The sequence below is a fragment of the Nasonia vitripennis genome (genome assembly GCF_009193385.2).
Source record: "Nasonia vitripennis strain AsymCx chromosome 1 unlocalized genomic scaffold, Nvit_psr_1.1 chr1_random0009, whole genome shotgun sequence".
Taxonomy (NCBI): Eukaryota; Metazoa; Arthropoda; class Insecta; order Hymenoptera; family Pteromalidae; genus Nasonia; species Nasonia vitripennis.
The window spans coordinates 1,935,918-1,957,360 of NW_022279596.1; the positions used below are offsets into that span (position 1 = coordinate 1,935,918).

General features: G+C 36.8%; 2 protein-coding genes across 18 annotated transcripts in view; one reads left to right on the forward strand and one right to left on the reverse strand.

Moving 5' to 3' along the window:
• LOC100116395 (high affinity cGMP-specific 3',5'-cyclic phosphodiesterase 9A) overlaps positions 1-21,443 on the reverse strand; it is an 815,596-nt gene that overhangs the window by 342,922 nt on the left and 451,231 nt on the right. The window lies entirely within an intron of this gene.
• Positions 1-21,443, forward strand: part of LOC107982128 (probable serine/threonine-protein kinase tsuA) — a 183,762-nt gene that overhangs the window by 142,103 nt on the left and 20,216 nt on the right. The gene's annotated exons all lie outside the window — the stretch shown is intronic.

Consider the following 21,443-nt stretch of genomic DNA (forward strand, 5'->3'; position numbering starts at 1 on the left):
TTTATCCATAATAATGAATTTATATTCTAATCGAGGTATTTCATGTTCATTTCCGGACTGTAATACAATGCGTATACTTGTAATCTTCGTAGATCTATCCTTAGAAAGGGAAATTACAGAGCCGATCGTTTAATTTACTAACCCAATAGAAACATCAATGTTCCTTCTTATCATAATTTTAGAAACAATTTTAATTGTAATTACACGATCAATACCACAAAAAATGTCTATATCATCGTTTAATAAATTCAAGACTTTTTTTGTAGATTTTTATCATATTTGTATGAATCTTTAGCAACAAGATTAATTTCTTAACTGGAGGAAGCTGCAGCAGATTATCGAAAACAAGAACGTTAATTTTTCCAAACCATCCATCCTCAGTATCAGATGTATCGAATATCTCAGTTAAACGCAAACGAATGTACATGAAAGTTATATTCGATACTATTAATATTTCATCTATAATAATTAAGTCAACGTTGTGCAATGACTGTCTTATGTGTTTTGAAGCTGCTCCAGATAATTCTTTATACTCAGCTGTGCCGCCGTGTTCTATTGGAAGTTGTAATAATCTGTGAATTGTAAGTCCTTAGATATTATGCAGCAATTCCAGTAGGAGCTGTAACGGCTGTATCTTTGTAGCGGTATATTTTATTCCATGAAACTAAATTTTCAATGACAAAACTTTTACCCGTTCCTGCAGGACCGCTTACAAACATTCTTAATATTTTACTATTTGATTGCATAACTTAAGTTATTTTGTTGAAAACTCTTAGCTGATCTTTATTAAATTTCGCAATGAAGTTTTGTAGATCTTCTTTATTAACAATAGCTTTTTCTACAACAGCTTGAATATCATTCATAGCATGTTCCGTCAGAACCTTTTAATTCATCTAAATCTCTCCAAGGTTTAAATAATAATAACAAAGCATGGTAGTAAGCTTCTGGCTGATTATTTGGATTGAACTGATAGTGATTTATTAAATAAGGTTTCTTGCGTTTTTTACAGTAAAAACCATTTGACATTTCATAATACTCCGCCTTGTAAATTGGTTTTTTCTTTGAAATCTCGAACCACTTAGCAAAATCATGCATACATAATGAATCTAATTCCTTTGGTCTGTTAGGATAATAATTATCTATAAAAGAATCATAAAATAAATCTGTTGAATCTTCTCGAAGATTTTTTTATTTCATTAAATGGTTTTAGTTTTCTACCCCTTATAATATTAACATTAATAGCTCCACATTCTCTATGTTGTTAGGCATGTACAGCAAAAGTCCAAAGATGGTTAAACAACGGTTTATTTGATTGTATATCTGCAAAATCTAAATTGCTTTTTTCGACTTTTGTTCCATATTTGCTTACGTATTTAGTCAACAAATAAGATGATTCTCTAATATATTGAGCATCATTATTTCCTTTTTAAATGAGTTTAAGAGCAGGCATATAATCATTAATGTTCTGTTCATCTTTTGTTCGAGGTAAATCGTAAAATCGGGATTTATTTTTCAATTTATTCCGATTTGAAATAGCGACAGATACGTTTCTTAATATTATTGTATCAGTTACGGGTCGAGGAAATCCGAAACGACAAACACTTGAAAATCCAGTATTTGTCGTTTTCTTGCGTATACAATACTTAATCATTGTTTTTGTGCTGTTGATAGGCCAATACGCGACGATGGAGTTCTGGCGAAATCATGTTATATGTTTTAAGATAAACTCTTGCACTTCTTTTTTCGAACTTGTACCGTAAATTGGAGCATTTTGGATCCAAAACAAACAATGATAATGGGGTAATTCTCTACCTTGGTATTCACGGACCCAGTAATAATGTATAACTTTTCCAATCGGATTTGACTTAGATAGTATATAAGCTAACACAGCTTCAAATTTATTTTGGAAATATCTAGCATTTGATACCGGATCTGCAGCTATTAATTGCAAAATAGAACGACTATCATTCTACCCATTGACTTGTTTTATGTATTCCGATAGTGCAGACCACATCCACTCTCCGGGACTAAAAGTGATAACAAAGTAGCAGATCCGTACTCGCGTGCCATACACCTCAATTAATTACGAACTTTTTTCCAATACGATTCAGTAGCTGGTAAACGAGAGAAAATTGTGTCTAAATTACCATCTAGTTTATTTTCATTCAACATTTGATCGTATACTTATACCTTGGATTGATAATATTAAGCATTTGAAATATTCCAGTATTTATTTGTCTCAGTGTATTATTGTAAAGTGAAAAAAATAGATATTGAATATTTAATCTAAATTGCGAACGTTTCGATGCTAAACTACTCTTAATATAATCGAAATCTCTTAAATTAGGCTTTCTTTCAGCATGTTGACCCCATTTTCTGCAAGGATAAAAATCAGGAAAACAGTTGTGATCTAAATCTTTGCCTCTGTTCTAAGGCATTAGCCGAAACTTGCAAGATTTGGTACAATGCTGTATCTGATTCATTTTTTTTTATCATGCAAAGGGTAAATGGTGTAGTGGTAATAAAAAGAATCAGTTAGAGATTTTTGAGTTAATAATGGACGTATTGGTGGTTGATTAAGTAATAAATTTCTTTCAGGTACTTATTCTTCTAGTAAATTTTCGTGGTTTATTTCATATTCTAGTTGCTCGTGTAGTTTATCTAATAATATTTGGGGATCAGACGAAAGTTCGATTTGTTCATAAATAGAATTATTTTGCTTTAGCCAATGTAGAGTCCATACTTTCTTTATATCAATATAATCTTCCCAAATTTTATTAGCTTTTGATGGGTGAGTCCTTACCAAAATATATAATTCATAATCTACATTTATGGGATTAGTATCAGGACATATCTTTTTCAAAATCTCTTCTAGTGGTAACGGTAAATAAAATGTTCTACCAATGACTTTATTAATTTTTACATTATTAAGGAATAAGGAACATTTTTATTCATAACTGTATTCATTTTGTAATTGTTTAAAAAGCCTTAGCTCTTTGTATTAAGATCCTTTCTATCATATTGAGACTTTTGATTGCTTCTGGAACTTATTTAAAAGGTTATTTAAAACGCAATTTGATGGCATTATATTTTTCCTCAAATTTGTTAAACAAGGTCAGCAAATAGTATTTTGTATAATATCATGCAATTTCTTAAGTTTTTGAAAAATATTTTTACATTGTATACCGAATAATTGAAAAGCAATATTATTTTCATTATTCACGTCATAATGTTGAATGCCTCTTGCACAAAATAATCTTTCGCATGAAATACAAGGAATCGTAGGTGGATCTGTGACTATTTTCGTATATTCTTTGATACCAATGGAAAATTTTTCTTTTAATTCCAATTCATTTAAACTTACTTGATTTGAGTTTTTAAAACTTTTTGTAGGTATACCAAACTTCTTTGATTTTTCATTGATGTCTCTTAATAGCAGTACATGTGCATCACATAAAGCATTTTCTATGTTTAAAATAACAGTATACATATGTTTTAATTTATAGAGTATTTTTTTTATCGTTCGCAAATAAGGATAATGAAAAGATAAAAATTGTTTGTTATAGTTGTCTATGTTTATAGGTTATCTTGATAATTTGTGCGGATCTCGGTTCAGAATTGTAAAAGTTTAACTCGAATATAAATTTCTGTCTGATTACCCACGTGTTTTGATTCTCCCAAACCACCCTGTTTCCTTACCGATTTTGGGGCTGCAGTTAACTGAGCAAAACACTGCAAAACCTCGCACCGGAAAACAGAGTTGGGAGACTCTGACGTTCGCGGAGAGCGTCTGGCGCCACGGGGTTATTTTTTAAGTCCCGGGCGAGGAATTACATAGTAACTGGGTTGCACGAAAAACCCAAGTTACAAATTACATCAGAAATAAATTTTATATTCATGTATCTTGCAACATAACTTGAAGAAATATATTTAAAAATCATAAGATGCAAAAGGATGATGAAAGGTAAAATAAAGAAGTGATATATGCATTTATCTAGTTATTATTTATAGCTAGAAAGTATTGTATATCACAATAAATTTTATCTTGTGACTAGAAAGAGTTGGTGCGCGCTTCCACATTTTGTCAATCATCGAAAGGTATTTCAAATCTGGCCCATATTACATCAATTTTTTATAATAATATAGCAGTCAAAGGTCTGGAAATTTGCATACCAATTTATAATGTTCTGCTCTAACACAATATGCATGTAAATTGATGACGATAGGGTTAGTTGATTCAATTTTCAACTTCAACCATCTGTCAATTGACAAAACACACGTTAGATTAATATTCTCTTGAATCATAGCATTCAGTGGTCTAAAAACTTGCATGGTGCTTTAAAATGTCCTTTTGTAACATACAATACATCAAAAAATGGTGCAATTCATCATCGTTTCATCTTTCTGTTCATCGATAAAAGAAATTTCGAGCTTTTCAAACTTTGGATCAATTTTCTCTTGAATTTTATTATTTAGAAACCATGTTTAAAATTTGTAAATGAAAAACCTTTGTATATCAATACTTCATGTATTTTATAATATAAATATTGTACTATTTGATACTTTTTCCAAAATGATACTTCAATAACTTTATTATCAAATAATTTGATTTTTAATAATTAATATCATTAACTAAAATAATAAAAAACAATTTACATATAGCACAAGATCTGGATTTTAAAATTTCTCTGAAGCACACTATAAGAAAAGTAAGGTTGCAGCAAAGATGTATGTTAACTGTTAATATAGGCATGTTTGATTTGTGCCAACTTGTATGGAAATTTCAACAGTATTATAACGCAAATCACCGTACAATTGTGATACATTACGGTACATTACTGTAGACTTGTGTTTGTTGACGTACATTCGCGTAAGTTTTGGGTGGAATTCGGACATTATACGTAATCATACGCAAATGCGCGCAATTGTGCGCGATCGTATGCAAACGTACGCCAACGTACGCCAACGTACGTTACCGTAAGAAAAATTGCTGGAATATACTCATTTAGATAATAGTATATTGTGTACCAAGGGCGTAAAGTGGGCTTTTTTAGGCCGAGTGTGGATTTTGCAGAACGAGTCAAGGCGAGTTAGCCCGAGCCGAAGGCGAGGGCGTTTACGAGCCCGCCGGCCAAAAAAGAGTCACTTTAGTCCCTATTAATAGGTACGAAAAACGCGAAAATCGTTCGCGTGTTACATAAAACAATTTTTATACGTAGAATTTTACGGTTCTAAAAGATACTCGCATGTGCATAAGCTTACATCAGCGTACGTGAACATTCGTGAACGAACGCAAACGTATGTGAACGTACGTGAATGTACGCGAATGAACGCGAACGTACACAATAAAAATGTTTATGTAACACGCGAACGAATTCGCGTTTTTCGTACCTATTAATAGGGACTAAAGTGACTCTTTTTTGACCGGCGGGCAAAAAAGTTATTTTAGCGGGCAATAAAAACCTTTATTGCCCGCATATTCAAACAGCGGGCAATAATGGCCTTTATTGCCGGCTAAAAAGTCTTTATTGCCTGCAAAATTTTTTTTTTGTAATTTAAAAAAAAAGTTGATATTGATAAATTTGCATTATTTATTATTAAATAAAAAATGTACAAACTGTTATGTTCTTGAACAATATATAATTTATAACTAAATATAAATTAACATTGTCGAAATTTCTTATTTTTTTCATTAAAACTCTTTACATAATACTTTATTTCATTTTTTTCCAATTTTCTCATTATAAATTCGGTACTGTTAAAATCAATTATTTATATAAAAAAAAAAAAAAAAAAAAAAATGAATTTGACTTTTATATAATGTTTGAACAAGACAAGAGCACGGTTGCCGTGTCAAAAAATAGTCACATCAGTCCCTCTTAACACGTACGAAAAAACGCGAAAATACGTCCGCGCGTTAGATAAAATATGGTGTGCACCAAGGGCTAAGTGGGCTTTTTGGCCTCGTGGATTTTGCAGTACTCGTCTGCGGCTCGTACTGCAAAATCCACACTCGGCCTCAAAAAGCCCATTTTACGCCCTTGGTACACAATATAGAAAAGTAATATTTCTTAATTTTTTGATTTTTTTATATAGAAGTACACAGGGAAATTTTTAATGACTCGCGGGAGATATTTTATTCATATTAAATGTTTTATAAAAAATATTCATTTATTTAATGATTATATCTTAAGTAAGTTTATATATTTAGTAAGCATTGGTTTGTTAAGAAAACTTATAATATTTAAAAAATTTTTTGTTTGAATCAAATTATTAAAAAATAAACAATTTGTAGCTCACAGTCAGTGTTTTGGTGTTATCATCTGGACGGAAAAACGGTATTGGCCCTCATTATGTGAATTTTATAAATTTAATTAATTTATAACAACTTCGGAGACATATACTAAAGGTTAAAAATTTGTTGATGATTATCACCTGATAATCAGCTAATTATCATTAGCATTTTATCTCATATAAACGTATATTTGTAACTATCAGCTTAAATAAAAATATTAAGCTGAAATCACTTGATAATCAGCTGACGTTTTGACACGATTACCAGCGATTATCAGCTGATTTTTAGCTAATAATCAGTTGATTGTCATCTGCTTTTTTCAGTAGGGCCATGTCCTCATAAATTACAATTTCCAATTTTTTCATACTTATTTAGTCAGTTATTATTACATATATTGTTACTTATATTTCTTTTATTGTCTGAAATATAATGTTTTTGATAAAGTAATAGTAATTGCTAATATACCATAAGTCTATAAACAATTTGCTGCGCAATACGATTATTACATTTTTTTTCAGTAACAATATATTTTTATTTTCAAAATCAAATGTACTGCTAGCCAGTTTTCATCTGTATCGTTTAAATGTAATAATAAGTGGATATTATAATACATGTACTGTTTACCGTATGATTTTTCAATAATATACATTTACCTACATCTACGTACCGTCGCGTACGTTCACGTACATTCGCGTGCTGTACATGCTAATCTAAATCCTTTCTTGTAAATGTACTAGTGACATTTTGCGCGCTTTGCGCGAGCAACTGCTTTTATTTGTATGCTTTTTGGACATGTCTTAAGTTTTGAGGTTATAATTTCTCAATTTAGAAATATTGTTTCAATTAATATTAAATTAAAATTCATTAATTAACGTATTAATTGTTTTATTATTTATTCAATTTTCTATTATATCATAAATAACTTTGTAAAAATTAAATCTATTTTAGTTCGTAAATATTTTCTAGATTATGTATTTTCGCGCCCTTTTAAAAGCAGCCAATCAAATCTCGTTTTAGGTGGCTTCCCTTTTCTCGTATCTCTTTTTTAAAAGGGACTCAAAATGTAGGATTCAGCACGATACTGTACAACGACATATATCCACGTACATTCGCGTACGTTTCTGTATATAATTGTGTAAAAAATGTCCGAATTCCACTCAAAACGTACTGCGAAGGTACGTGAATGTACAGGATTGTAACAGTTACGTACTGAAATGTATTGCAAATGTACAGTTATTATTTCCATTCGGGAATGATACGTATGTTAATAGTTAACGTAGCTATATTATGCCAAATAGCTGTATATTAATAGTTAACATATGCGCTCTTGTATAAATTTTATTAATCCTGAGTGACTTTGGAATGATATAATATCAAGATTCAAAATTTTGTCTTTCATCGGCCTTTTGGGTCTGAATACCAGATCTGGTAGTTTTAGAAATACAATAATGTGTGTGATTCCAACTGATTCAGCCGCCTCTAGCATTTCCAAAAAAGTATTTAATCACTAGTTTATCACTATTAGTTTAAAAGTTATGTTGTAAGTGAAGCAAAAGTTTTACTTGCTACGTTTTGAAATTCGCACTTGCATATAATCTTTGCCATTCCGAAATAGCAGATCAATTCAAAATGAGCAACTGTTTCATTATTACGCGTAAATTTCCTGATACCCGTTATAAAGTTGATCAATTGTTCAATTCAAATGCAGGAATAGATTTTCATTCTGTATGCCCTCATTGCAAAAAGTATATAAAACAGTTTTATCGTGATGATCGCGAAATTACATGCACTTCCTGTGATGAAAGAGTTTCATTAAAAAGTCCAACTTACGTAGATTACTTTTCTATTTTTAATATTGATAACGAAATTGCTTTGTTGATGAAAGTAAACTCTGAACACTTCAATTCTGTGCTTGAAAAAATAAATACAATCTATTTAGATGTTGAAGATTTTACCGATGGAATTGCATACAAAAAGTTTATACAGTCGATACCATTGCATGAAAGAAATAATATTATAACTGCAACATTTAATACTCTGACTTGTAGTATATGGTTTGGAAAAAACAAACCTTGTAACGGAGTTTGCTTTCGGGGGAAAACTCGGTGATATTCAATTGGATCCCAATCTCTCGGTGCGACGGAGAACTCTCTCAACGTCCGTGATTTACCGGCATTGCAACGCAGCTCGTCACTAGAACGGCTTCTCAGTTTTGCGTTGCAACCGCTTGTTGCAACGCCCGCGGAGGCGGTGGTATTCGCGATGAGGACGTAGGGAATTGGAGAGAACAAGCCGGGAAAACAAATCTAATTCCGATTAAAATCAAATAAAATAATGATATATTGTGCGGCCAATGTTTTCTCTATACAAACGTGCGCCGAATCACCTCAATGTCGACTCGGCGTGGAGAGTATCTCGCGAAGCTTACGCGCGCGAACGAGAAGGCCGTTACTCGGTGACGCTGCACCAAGTAGCAAAGCTGTAGCCGCTGCTACCGCTGACGCGATACAGAAAAAAGGCTCCGCCCTACTTACTCGCAGTCGCCGATCTTGGTAGGCGCGCACCACACACTCACACACACTCTGCGCCGGTGGTGTTGCTGGCTCACTCGCTGGAGCCGACGTCCTCTCGTTTGACCGCTGATCGACAGGCCGGGTCGTCCTTGCTTCTCGTAGCTGGAGTTGACTTGGACGTCTTCTTCTAGCGATCTCACACACACTCTCACTCTCTCGCACGCTATCTGTCATCGTTCGATGCCGTCAGTCTCACACACGAGAGCTGACGCGTTCGCACCTATGGCCGGAAGCTATCTCTTTGTCCGACGGACCGCGACTTATACGCGAGGCCCTGAATCTTGCCTCGCGCTTGCATAACATCGTGTTTCAACGATGCGCGAATCTACGCGATTTCGCACCTCGTTACAATCTGACATGGATATTTTTTTGAAACCTTACGTTTCTTATGAACAAACTGGGAAGGTGTTAAGTACAACATTAATGGAGAAGAAAGGGACGAATTAAGGTTTGTGTATTATGTTGTTGTGTTGAGTTAGTAGCTAGATCTCCGATGCAAGGCTTTGTGCAATATAATGGCTACTTTGGAGTTTGTAGCTGTTGTTTACACCTAGGTGTATACGTTCTGAAACGTTCCGCGAAGGGTTAATACGCGAACACGAAGGATTCGAGACCCGAGGTTAGTAAAGTGGGAGAGAAGCACATTCGAAGAGCAATAGCAGTCTTTGATCCACCCGGTAATATCTATTGAGTGGACAAAAGATCTCCCTATCCTCTGTAATGGCCGAGCCACCAGAGGAGAGCTGCTCGTGTGTAGAGGGAGATGAGTAGGGTATTCCCACTACGCATATCCCGCCCACTTAGATAAAACACGCAGCTATTAGAGTGATGTGTGAGGTACTACCATCTCACCATGAGTCTAGAACCAGATGCGCCACCTAAATGCAGGGTACTACCATCCTACACCGGTGACACAACTGATGGGGGGATGGGAGTGGGGAATGCTAAACAAGGGTTAACATAGTTTATATGTTTTAAATGTCTTTCATTTATTTATTTAATATTTCAATATTCAATTATAAGCGATGGTAGATCTCAGTCTACAAGAAGAGGGAGTGGACTGCACACATACTCTTCCAGAGCCTGGGGCTCATGGACTACTGGGTATGGTGGAGACCGGAACAAGCAGCGAGTACTACCATTCGCACGTTGCTCAGTTGAGAGCCAGATCATGAATACTCGCTGCTGGCTCCGGGGCTCCTTATATACCCGGGATGCTCCCTCTCTCCTGTGTTATCTGCGTGCACGCCATCTACCAGCGCTTAGGTAGACTATTTACATGTAGCTACTAGCGCCACTTGGTCGGTAACTTGCCTACGCCAGGCAAGTTATCTGTTGCTGTTCTCTTATCCCCCGGGCTGGGCCTGCCGTCTCAGTTCGCATGTTAAGAAGGGGTGCTGTAAAGTATGTCCTTTTAGATGAACCGTCGCCAAAATAAGCCGCTGCCAATTCATTGGCACGTAGCTTCCTCCAACGTAATTTATTGTTCCAATAAATAAAATATTGTTTTAAAATACAGTATGTGAATGCTATTTTAAATATTTCAAAGCTTAATTATTTTGCTGTAGGAGCAATTTTCTTATAGGAAAAGATATATAATAATCAGAAAAATCCGATCAAAATCTCTCAAAATCGCGAAAAAGAAGAGATTGATGAAAGGATAACTCTGTAAAAATAAAGTTATCGTATTAAGAGAATAAGATTGTAATCTAAAAAAACTTACGTATAATTTTACTATAAAAAAACAAATATATATTGTGCCGTATCTACTCTCAAAACATGTTGCATAGGGACAATTCATAGGGAGGGATTTTAACGACCTGCAACGACACCTCAATAAGAGGAAGAAAAAGTTTTGAGAAAAATCAGTTTTTACATTCTAGCTCTTTACTTGAGGACCGCTCGACGAAATCGTTTAAAATTTTAGCAGCAAATAGCTTTTTTTATGGTGAATCAGCAAATAAAATTTTGAAGCATTTGACTGCATTGTTTTAGAGATATAAGGAATCAAAAAATTTTCAAAAAAAAAAATTGAAACCTTGATATCTTAAGAACCATAGGGGTTTGAAAGCTGCGCAATGAACTTAGACAAGACACATAAAATATCTACTTTTTCCCAAAATATCAAGTGCAATAAAGCCTTTTTACTTCCGTAATCGAGGCACAAAAAACTCATTTTTTCCAGTTTTCGATTTTTTACTGAAAAAATAAGTAGTCAAATAACTTGGAATTTTAATGGAATATAGTTTGACACGTGACCCATCGACATGATTTTTTTTTGTGAGGTTATGATGTTTAGTTTCAGAGATATGAATTTAAAAAAAAAAATCACCTTTTTCATTTTATCTGCCGAACAAATCGGTCGTGATCCCGAGGACCAAACGGGGAAAAGTAGGTAATTTTATTCTCTTTCAAATGCATATTAGCTGAATTGTTTGTAACGATGGGATGATTGAAAAAAACGCAAAATAGTGTTTTTCAAAAATCAAAAATTGGCCATAAAAAAATAGTTAGAAAAATAAAAAATAAATGTTTTTCCCGAATTCAGAATCCAAAAATATACATGCATGTCAAATTTTAATGATATTGACGGAGTAGTTCCAGAAATATTACGATATACATACACACACATCCACACACACACACATCCATACGGACATTTTCTAAAAACACGTGATTTGAACTTCTAACACACCAAAAAGTATTTTCTAGAAGTTTTGACGAAACTCAAAATTTTACTATTACAAAGCTTCCTCTAGGAGGAAGCAAAACTGAAAGGCAAACATGGGAATATATGTAAATGAGTATAGGATCACATAATCCAGTTTACGGTGTTAAAAGGCCATCAATTTTAGTAACATTAGATAAATTCGACATAATGTCTGGTTTTGTGCCGGATAGTATGCATTGCATTTCTCTAGGTATTGCATATCAATTTTTAGGGTACTTGTTGAACACTTCTAATAGGCCATATTCTTTGTCCAATGATGATATTTCTACAATCAATGAAATGTTTTTGTCAATAAAGGCTCAAAACCAAATAGCTCGATTAACTCGTTCTATTGATGATAAACGTTGGTGGAAGGCGCAAGAATGAGAGAACTGGGCTCTGTATTACAGTATAGCTATATTAATGTGTTTTCCATATATGTTTAATTATACGAAACATTGGGCACTGTTGGTGGATGCTTTTTATATACTTAATAGCGAATACATACTCCGCAATGAACTAGAGCACGCTGATATGCTGCTTAAACAATTTGTTGCTTATACAGAGCATTATTATTCACAAAGTGCTATGACATACAACGTCCATGAACTATTGCATTTGACACAAAGTGTGGTAAATTGGGGTCCACTATGGGCACATGGTGGCTATTGTTTTGAGAATGGCAATGGCTAATTAGTTCGCAAAGTGTATGCTGCTAAAGGAGTTATATACCAATTATGTCGTTCAATCAGTTTGCCTCAAAGTGAATTGATTTTACACAAAAATATTGCTTTAAAACCAGATTCAAATATTACAACATTTTTATTACATCTGCATAATAAAAATGCTGAAGGAACGTTAAAATTGTCAAACGCGGGATATCTAGGATGGCATAAAAGAACAAAAATCACGTGGATCCGACAACTACAGTTATCTGTTGATAGTTTATCATTTTTTGAAATGATTAAAGAAAGATGCCTCTACACGTTCAGTAGGAGACCAAGGCTTAGGTCGAATAATCCAATCGCAACAACTAACGACAATCGCTTCATTCGGATACAGCAATTTATTGTTGTCGAAATCACTACGAAAGAATATGTAATACGTAATATCGTAAATGCTGGGAATTTCTTAATAGATTGTTTATCTGTAAAATGAGTTATTATTTCTCAAGATGATATAGCTATTAAAACTGATAGAATTAAAAATATATGTATTTCTGTGAATTATAATAATTGTACATATTTATCTGTTGGGCCTAATTTATATTATTATTAAAATATGGTAAATATGTAAAAAACATGTGTACTATATTCACTATAAAATATTCTATCATTCTGTCTACATTTTATCTTGTAATGCTATATGTATCCTGTTACAATGCCGCTACCCTAAGCGGGTCTTGGGCGTTGTCGTCCAGATCGGACGGGTGGGTGCCTATCACCACTATACAGCGCGTCCTTAGGTTGCGGATAGAGGAACAGCCCCTGAGAAAGAGGTTAGCTGCGAATAAATTGAATAAGCAGCCGCGGACAGCCGATAGGAACAGGCATGGGTGTGATGAGCCCACACTGTCGAACGCATTCATCTAGAAACACTACGCAAGCACCACAACAACAAAAACACTTCACATTATCTCTTATCTCTCAATCTATCTCTTTCATCACACATTACAAAAATGGGCAAAAATCCTGCTGCCGAGGAGGATGCGGGAGCGATGACAACTGCCCCGAAAGGGGATGTGTAGAATGATTCGTCACCTGGTCTTACGCGGTAACGATGCCAGCGAAGGCGCGCTGCCTTGCAGGGGGGCGTTAGGATGCGAGAATGAAACCGTAGTGTGTCTGACGACGAATTGACACTGTCCTCGTCAAAGTCGGAAAGCTCTCATACTTAGTTCTAGAGAGGTATGGGGGTTATCACCTCTAGAACGGTGGACTCACCTGCGATCGGAACAGGATCCGAAGCGCGCGGGTTTAACATAACATCATGGCTCAAAAAAATCAAATCCGAACCAAAAGGGACGTAAGGGTCGGAACTTGGAATGTTCGCAGTCTATACACAGCCGGTGCGTTTAAAGAACTCGTAAAGGAAGCTGATAGGTACAATCTAGATTTGGTAGCAATACAGGAATCGCGGTGGCCAGATGGCGGAGTACTAGCATCGGGTAACTTCACGTACCTGTATGGGGCCGGGAGTGGGGGATCTCTAGGCACTGGATTTCTCGTAAGCAAAAGCATCATACATTCGGTTAAAAGTTTCAAATCCGTCAATGATAGGCTCTCGTACATCATTATCGAAGGTGAATTGTATAGATATGTATTTATTAAGGTACACTGTCCTACGGAGGACAAAGAAGAAGAAGCTAAGGATCTCTATTACGAAACTTTAGAGCAGGTAATCGACCAGTTCGCCTCTTACGAAACAAGAATAGTATTAGGCGATTTCAATGCTAAAATAGGTAGGGAGGAAATGTTTAGGCCTACTATAGGTAAGGAAAGCCTGCACGAAGCCAGCAATGATAACGGTATTAGGGTCATAAATTTCGCGGCGGCAAAAGATCTTATAATCAAAACTACGTGTTTTAAGCACAAGAACATACACAAGGCAACGTGGACATCGCCGGACGGGGCCACACAGAACCAAATTGATCATTTCCTCATTGAAAAAGGACGTTATACTAATGTTCTTGACGTAAGGGCTTACAGAGGGGCAGATAGCGACTCGGACCACTTCCTAGTAGTAGCCAAATTAAGAGCTAGACTAGTAGCGAATCAAAATAGTAAGCGAGCAAACAAGGTAGAAAGCTTCGATATTGAGAAGCTACGAGATAGAACAGAGCGAATTAGGTACCAGATAGAAATTAATAACAGGTTTCAGGCAATTGAAGAAGCAAACACATCGCCGGAGGGGAATGACGAACCGAATAGCTTATGGGGGGACATCGAAAAAACGGTAAAAGAGGCCGCGAACAAAGTACTGGGTAAAAAGAAAAAGCCAAAGAGCAAACCATGGTTTAACGAAGAGTGCGAACTCTGGTTTGAAAGGCGCAAAAAGGCTAAATTAGATAGCTTACAAAATAGAAGCAATAGGACCATAGAAGAGTATTCTAACGTAAGGAAACGGACGTGCGCGATCTACAGAAATAAGAAGCGGGAGTATCAAAAGAATCTTATTAGGAGAATAGAAACTAACAGTAAGGAAAATAACCCCCGCGAAATGTACAGAGGGATTAACGCCATCAGAAAGGGTTTTAGGAGTAGAGCGCAATTGATGAAGGACGAAAACGGGGACCTCGTAACAAATGACAACGAATTACTGTCGCTGTGGAAAAATTATTTCGATAAATTATGCGACGCTGTGCCTCCCAACACAGGTGCGCAACACCTAGAGCCTCGCATGCACTAGGATTTTTCTAAACGTAGGATTTGACCGCGATCATCACGTTTGGGAGAACGCTAGGGAGAGGGGAAAATGATCACACACAATGGTTAAGTTTTATTGCACATGTATTTCGCCCAGCCCTTCCCTACAACACGGTGGCTGTAGTGCCTCCCGCGCACAGTTTAGCCACGCAGGGCTTACGCTGGGACGCTCAAACACGAGCCATGCTCGTGCAGCAGACGGCGGGCCACAGGCCCAGGTCCAGTCCGCTGACGGCTGTCTCTCTCCCTCTCTCTCTCTCCCTCACTCTCTCTCTCTATCTCTCTCTCTCCCTCACTCTCTCTCTCTCTCTCTCTCCCTCTCTCTCTCTCTCTCTCTCTCTCTCTCTCTCTCTCTCTCGCGTCTGCACGTTAGCCCCCAAGCCGTAGCCTGTAGCGTCACGTGGTACGCGCTCGCGGCCTCGCTCGCACACGTACGCGCTCGACTCGGCTCTCGCCGGTCGCCGCGCGGCCAGTGTGATCTCTCTCTCTCTCTCTATCTCTCTCTCTCTATCTCTTTCTCTCTTTCTCTCTCTCTCTCTCTCTCTCTCTCTCTCTCTCTCTCTCTCTCTCTAATACTTTCTTACTCGCTCTCTCCCTGGTGAACGTTCGTCGGTGCTCCCGCCGGCGCCTCCCTGACTCTCGTGGACCTGGTGACGGCTAGCTTCCTCGGCTCTCCCACGCCAAGGCTGCTGGTTGCTCTGGTCCTCCGGACGATGATGGCGGACTGGCTAGCTTCCTTCCTCTCGTGCGGACGGTTGCTGGCTCGTCCGGGCGTCGGCACTTGCTCGTGCCAACGCGCTGCACCTGTGACTCTCTCACACTCTCGCGCACTCGCACAACCTCGGTAGACTCTCCCAATTCTCCTCTTAACAGAGGAGGCTACGTATCTCTCTCGCACGTCAACGTACCCCGTCGACAGTCGTGAGAGAACTCCCCGATTTCCCGCTCGTTCTCGCGCTCACTCTCCACTCGCGCTCACTCTCCACTCGCGCTCGTCGGGCCCGCGCGTCTTCCTCGCGCCTGATTGGCTGGCAGTTCGCGCGGATAGCGAGTCGCACATCGGCGCCCACTGATTGGCTCGCGACATGCGGAGGACCAATCAGCGCGCGCGCCGTCGAGGCTCACTCTCGCGCCAACGATGCTCACTCTCGCGCTAACGTGGACGGTTAGCCGGCCCGTTCCTCGAACTCGTGGTCAGGCTGGCACCGACAACAACAATCCAACTCGCTTGTTTCTTCCGCGCACTCAGAGCTTGGCCGCATCGAACGAGATTCCTCGTATCGACGCGGCTGCGACGTTTGCAATGTCACAATTATTAAACGTGCACGAAAATAGCGAAGAATTAGGGGACGAAATTCACACTGCTGAACCCCACGTGGAGGAACCGAGCTACCAAGAAGTAGAGGCCGCGATTAAAAAACTAAAAAACAACAAAGCCGCGGGAAATGACTCTATACCAGCTGAGTTACTCAAATATGGGGGCGTCGAGCTCACTTTCAAAATCTATAAACTAGTATGTGCCATCTGGAAAAATGAAACAATACCCGAAAATTGGAAGGAATCTATCATTATACCGATTTTTAAAAAGGGGGATAAGACAGACTGCAATAACTATAGGGGTATTTCACTTTTAGCAACGTGCTACAAAGTTCTGTCAAACGTAATACAAGCTAGACTCACTCCATTCGCGGAAGATATAGTAGGAGATTATCAGTGCGGATTTCGGCGCAACAGATCGACGAGCTATCAAATGTTTACCATAAGACAGTTGTTAGAGAAAAAGTGGGAATTTTGCGAAACCATACACCAACTATTTATAGATTTTAAAAAAGCGTACGACTCTATTAAGCGAAGCAAAATGTATCAAATTCTAGTACTTCTCGGTGTACCAAAAAAACTCGTGAGATTGATTCAAATACGTCTGAACGGAAGTACGGGAAAGGTCCGAGTAGGCGGTAATATATCAGAACCCTTCACGATACACGATTGTTTAAAACAAGGGGATGGGCTCTCTACGGTGCTGTTCAACTTAACGTTAGAGCATGTCGTTAGAAAAATGCAGGTTAGTCAGCTGGGCGCAACGCTTGATGGAACAACGCAGATACTAGGCTACGCAAATGATTTGGATATACTGGGGGATTGTAGGGAAACGGTAGCAAGAAACGCGGAAATCCTCATAAAAGCGGCGGAGTATACTGGGTTAGAAAAACAAAGTACATGATTGTGGATAATCTAGGCATCTGCAGAGGGGAGGGAGATCTCAAAGTTGGGAATTTTACTTTTGAAAAGGTTAGCGAATTCAGGTTTTTGGGTACGACCATAAATAATAGAAACGAGATTAATGTCGAAATAAACTAATAAATAAGAGACTCCATTCGGGTAATGGTTGCCTCAACGCCGTGAGTAATTTACTTAAGTCGAGGCTGTTGTCTAAAAATATCATCATTAAGACAACCATTATTGATAATAAGATATCTATTCTGCAAATTTCTGGGCCCGACTGAAATTGGAATTGGGACTATACTACAAGTGAAATGTTCTATGTACTGATTGACAATCAATCTTAATAAATGTGGACGCATTGCATCAGTACTGTATCTAACTTGATCTGGTTTCATGCCACATAACAAAGTTACTGCGAAAGCTATGGCAAAGCAACCACAATCTTTTATTTTTGTTTGTCGTTGAACACTTAGGAATATTACTTCTTTACACATTTCAAAAAAATAAGGATGTAGAATTTTTAACGATTATTTCAAATCTCTGTGCATTACTTTATTGTTCATAGAATCGTATACGTAAATATAATTAGTATCATAATAAGAAATTACCCAATGTCGATCACCGTTGGGGTCATTATCTGCTGATGATAAATATATAATTTGTATGTTTTTGATTTCTTGGAATTTGAGAAACAAAAGCTACATGTAAAAGCAAAGTTGAGAAAGGCTTATACTTTGAAAAAGCAATTAGTAATAATAAAAAATAATCAATATCTGAATCTTCCAGCAAATCACCTACTCTTATGCATTGTTGTCCATGTTGTGGGAATTTTTCAAGAATGTTACTGTTTATTTTCTTATTTTTTAGTCTTACAAAATACTATTATAAAAATATTTCTCATATAATAAAAAATAATTGATAATAAATGATTAAGGCTTTCGATATACAAATGCAATATTAATAATTCAAAATTATATCTTAAGCAAAATATATTTCTATGCTTTAGTTTCAATTTGGTATTTAAAAAAAATATATTTAGGTTCTAATGAGTTAACATTAATTACGATTAAAATGTCAGTTGCTGTGCTATATATGGCTATTTATAGCTGATAAAGGTTATTGCTATTGCTGTTAATAACAGATAAAGGTTATGGCTCTTGCTGTTAATGGCTGATAAACGTTATAGCTATTGTTTATGACTGTTAATGGCTATGGCTATGGCTGTTAATAGCTTTGACTATGGCTATGGCTGTTAATAGCTTTGACTATGGCTATGGCTGTTAATAACTTTGGCTATGGCTATGGCTATGGCTTTTAATGGCTTTGGCTATGGCTATGGCTGTTTATGGCTTATTATTAATGGAATGGTGATTATTGTAGGATTAAGATCCTATAGGTATTGTAGGATTAAGATCCTAATAGGTAGCAGTGTAAAAAAAGATAAATAACAAGCGAGTCGGCTTGTTGTTGTCGGCGCCAACCAGTCCTCTAGTTCTAGGAACGGGCTAGCTAACCGTCAACGTCGGCACGAGAGTTAGCATCGTTGGCACGAGAGCGAGCCACGTCGGCGCGCGCGCTGATTGGTCCCCCGCTTGTCGCGAGCCAATCAGCGGGCGCCGATGCATGGCTCGTTATCCGCGCGGACTGAGAGCCAATCGGGCGCAAGCAAGAAGCGCGGGCCCGACGGGCGCGAGGAGAGAGTGAGCGTTTGATGTTTTAGTTTAATTTGTTAGTGGTTTTATTGACGAGAGTAATATTGCGCTTTTTTAGGGTGTGTAACTTTAGTATTACGACTGTATGCATCGACACACGATGTTTTGGGTAAGATTATTTTCAACATTTTGAATCGTTGTTCTATGTAATTAAGAAATTTTTCAATTTATAATTGCACAGTACCTTTGAAAAGGGAGGCTGAGCTCCTGAAACGTCAGCTTGATTTCAATTGAGACTATTTTCATTAGCCTAACTCGCAGAAGATCCTAAATTCTCCTATATTATATTATTCGAAGCTTCAATAGAATTAGATGATTATAAACTATTCGTTAAAATATACTAGATTTTTAATTATTGGCAACAAGTTTCTTTAAAGTAGCAAACGAGAAAATGTTATTGTAATAACAAATCATATCTCTAATTTCTCGATCATTTTCAACATGTTCTCAACTACATCTTTGTACCTTTTTTCTCTAAACCAACACGGTTATCTCGTGGCAAAAATATCAATCTATAAGGTCAGCTGCTCTTAGCTGTCACTGGAGATTACGCTTGGCTGCCCTTAGGCACTGACATCTCGTTACCGTCAGGCACTAAGTTTAAAGAGTTTAACAGTTTTGTTAGATCTAGGGACATATTCAGCACGCTTTCTAAGTGCTGAACGAATTCGGCTCGCTCGCTTAGATTATACAAGAGCATCTTAGGCTCCCCCACTCTAAATACGAAGCTACGCGCCACAGCTGACAGCTGTGCTCAAAGCAGCAATAAAACAGCAGCGCCACGAGCCAGCCAGCGGCAACAGCAGCAAGCAGCAAGAAACCGGGGAGAGCGCGCAACATGCACCTATATCTATATAGACCGAGCGGCGAGCTCAGCGGCGCAATTAAAATGAGAGGAGGAGTAGAGAGCGAGCGGCGGCGCGGCGTGCGCATTATATTATAAGTGTGTAAATGATTTTCGTATATAGGTGTGAATGAATGTGTACAAGTATGAATGTGATAGTTTTTCTGTCGGCTCGATTCCCGCTCTCTCCGTGGCCTATAAAAGGACCCGCACAACCCGTACTAGCTCACTAGCCGAAGTGCAACTTAAGCGCCAGCGCAACTAAAGCGCCTAGTCCCTGCTCTTAAGCAAATTATGTCTTGAGCAGGTAAAATACTTAGAATATTTTCGAATATTTCTCGAACTTATAAAATTTCTGTATCTCAAATACTTATAAATTTGTCAAGTCAAAACTGATAACGCAACTAACGCGTATCAGTCGAGAACTTAAAATAATTTCAAATCATTTGTATACTTAGAAAAATCACGATCTAAAGCCAATAACGCAAAAGTTAAGCGATTTATCTTACAAATATATTGTAATAAAAAACGAACATACAAAAATTTCTGTTATAAAGAATATTAGCAATCTTCGCAATATTCTATCTAAAAAGAATATTGATTGAATATATTTTGTTATTGATAAGAAATAACATACTATTATTATTGAATTGACTTTCCACTACCTGGTATCCCGGACCTCTCTTATATTATAAAAATACATCAATATAAAATCCAATCTTTATTTGTGATCTGCTGTCGAAATTTAGACGCAAATCAGTAAATGATCATTGCTCTTCTCAAAATTAAAATCTTATACGCGCTACGGACCGTGAAGAGTCGTGACCGTTTCACACTCCTCCAATTTACGGCGCACAGTGGGAATTTTTGGTATATTTATAGACAAAACTCTTGTTACGAAAAAATTCTTCACAAATCCTTACAATTTTTCGGTAGAAATACTCGAAAATAGTTGTACTTTACGTATAAATTGCGGAAATTTCGAAATCTCGACCACTAAATATAATGACTTTTCACATAACCGTTCAAGAAGTATGGTTCAAGAACATCGAAATTTCCGCAATTCCTACGTAAAGAACATCTATTTTCGAGTATTTATAGCAAAAAATTGTTGCAATTTGTTAAAAATTTCGCTGCCTCTAATGTTTTGTCTGAAATAAACGCATATTTGAAAAAGCGTAATTTACGTGTTTTGGCTCTATGAGATAGGTTATATTTAGTAAAGTACAACTATTTTTAAGGATTTCTACCGAAAAATCGTCATGATTTGTTAATACTTCTCCTGTAACAAGAGTTTTATCCATAAATATACTAAAATTTCCCACTGTGCGGCGCTTAGTTTCACGATGTTCCAATCAAATTACTACTCATTAATTTCATACGCACATTTCCATACACATATATATATATATATATATATATATATATATATATATATATATATATATATATATAATACGGTTATGTCAAATAATATGGCACATTTCATAAATAACGCATTAAATTACTATTAAATTACGCAGTTGACACTATAGAATTAATAAATTAAATTGAATCATCTTTAGCAATTGTTTTTAACATTTATAAATCGAAAACTAATTTAGTGGTTGGTGAGCAAAGTGAAAAGCGAGGACCCCTCCTCCTTTCTGCGTATGTATATA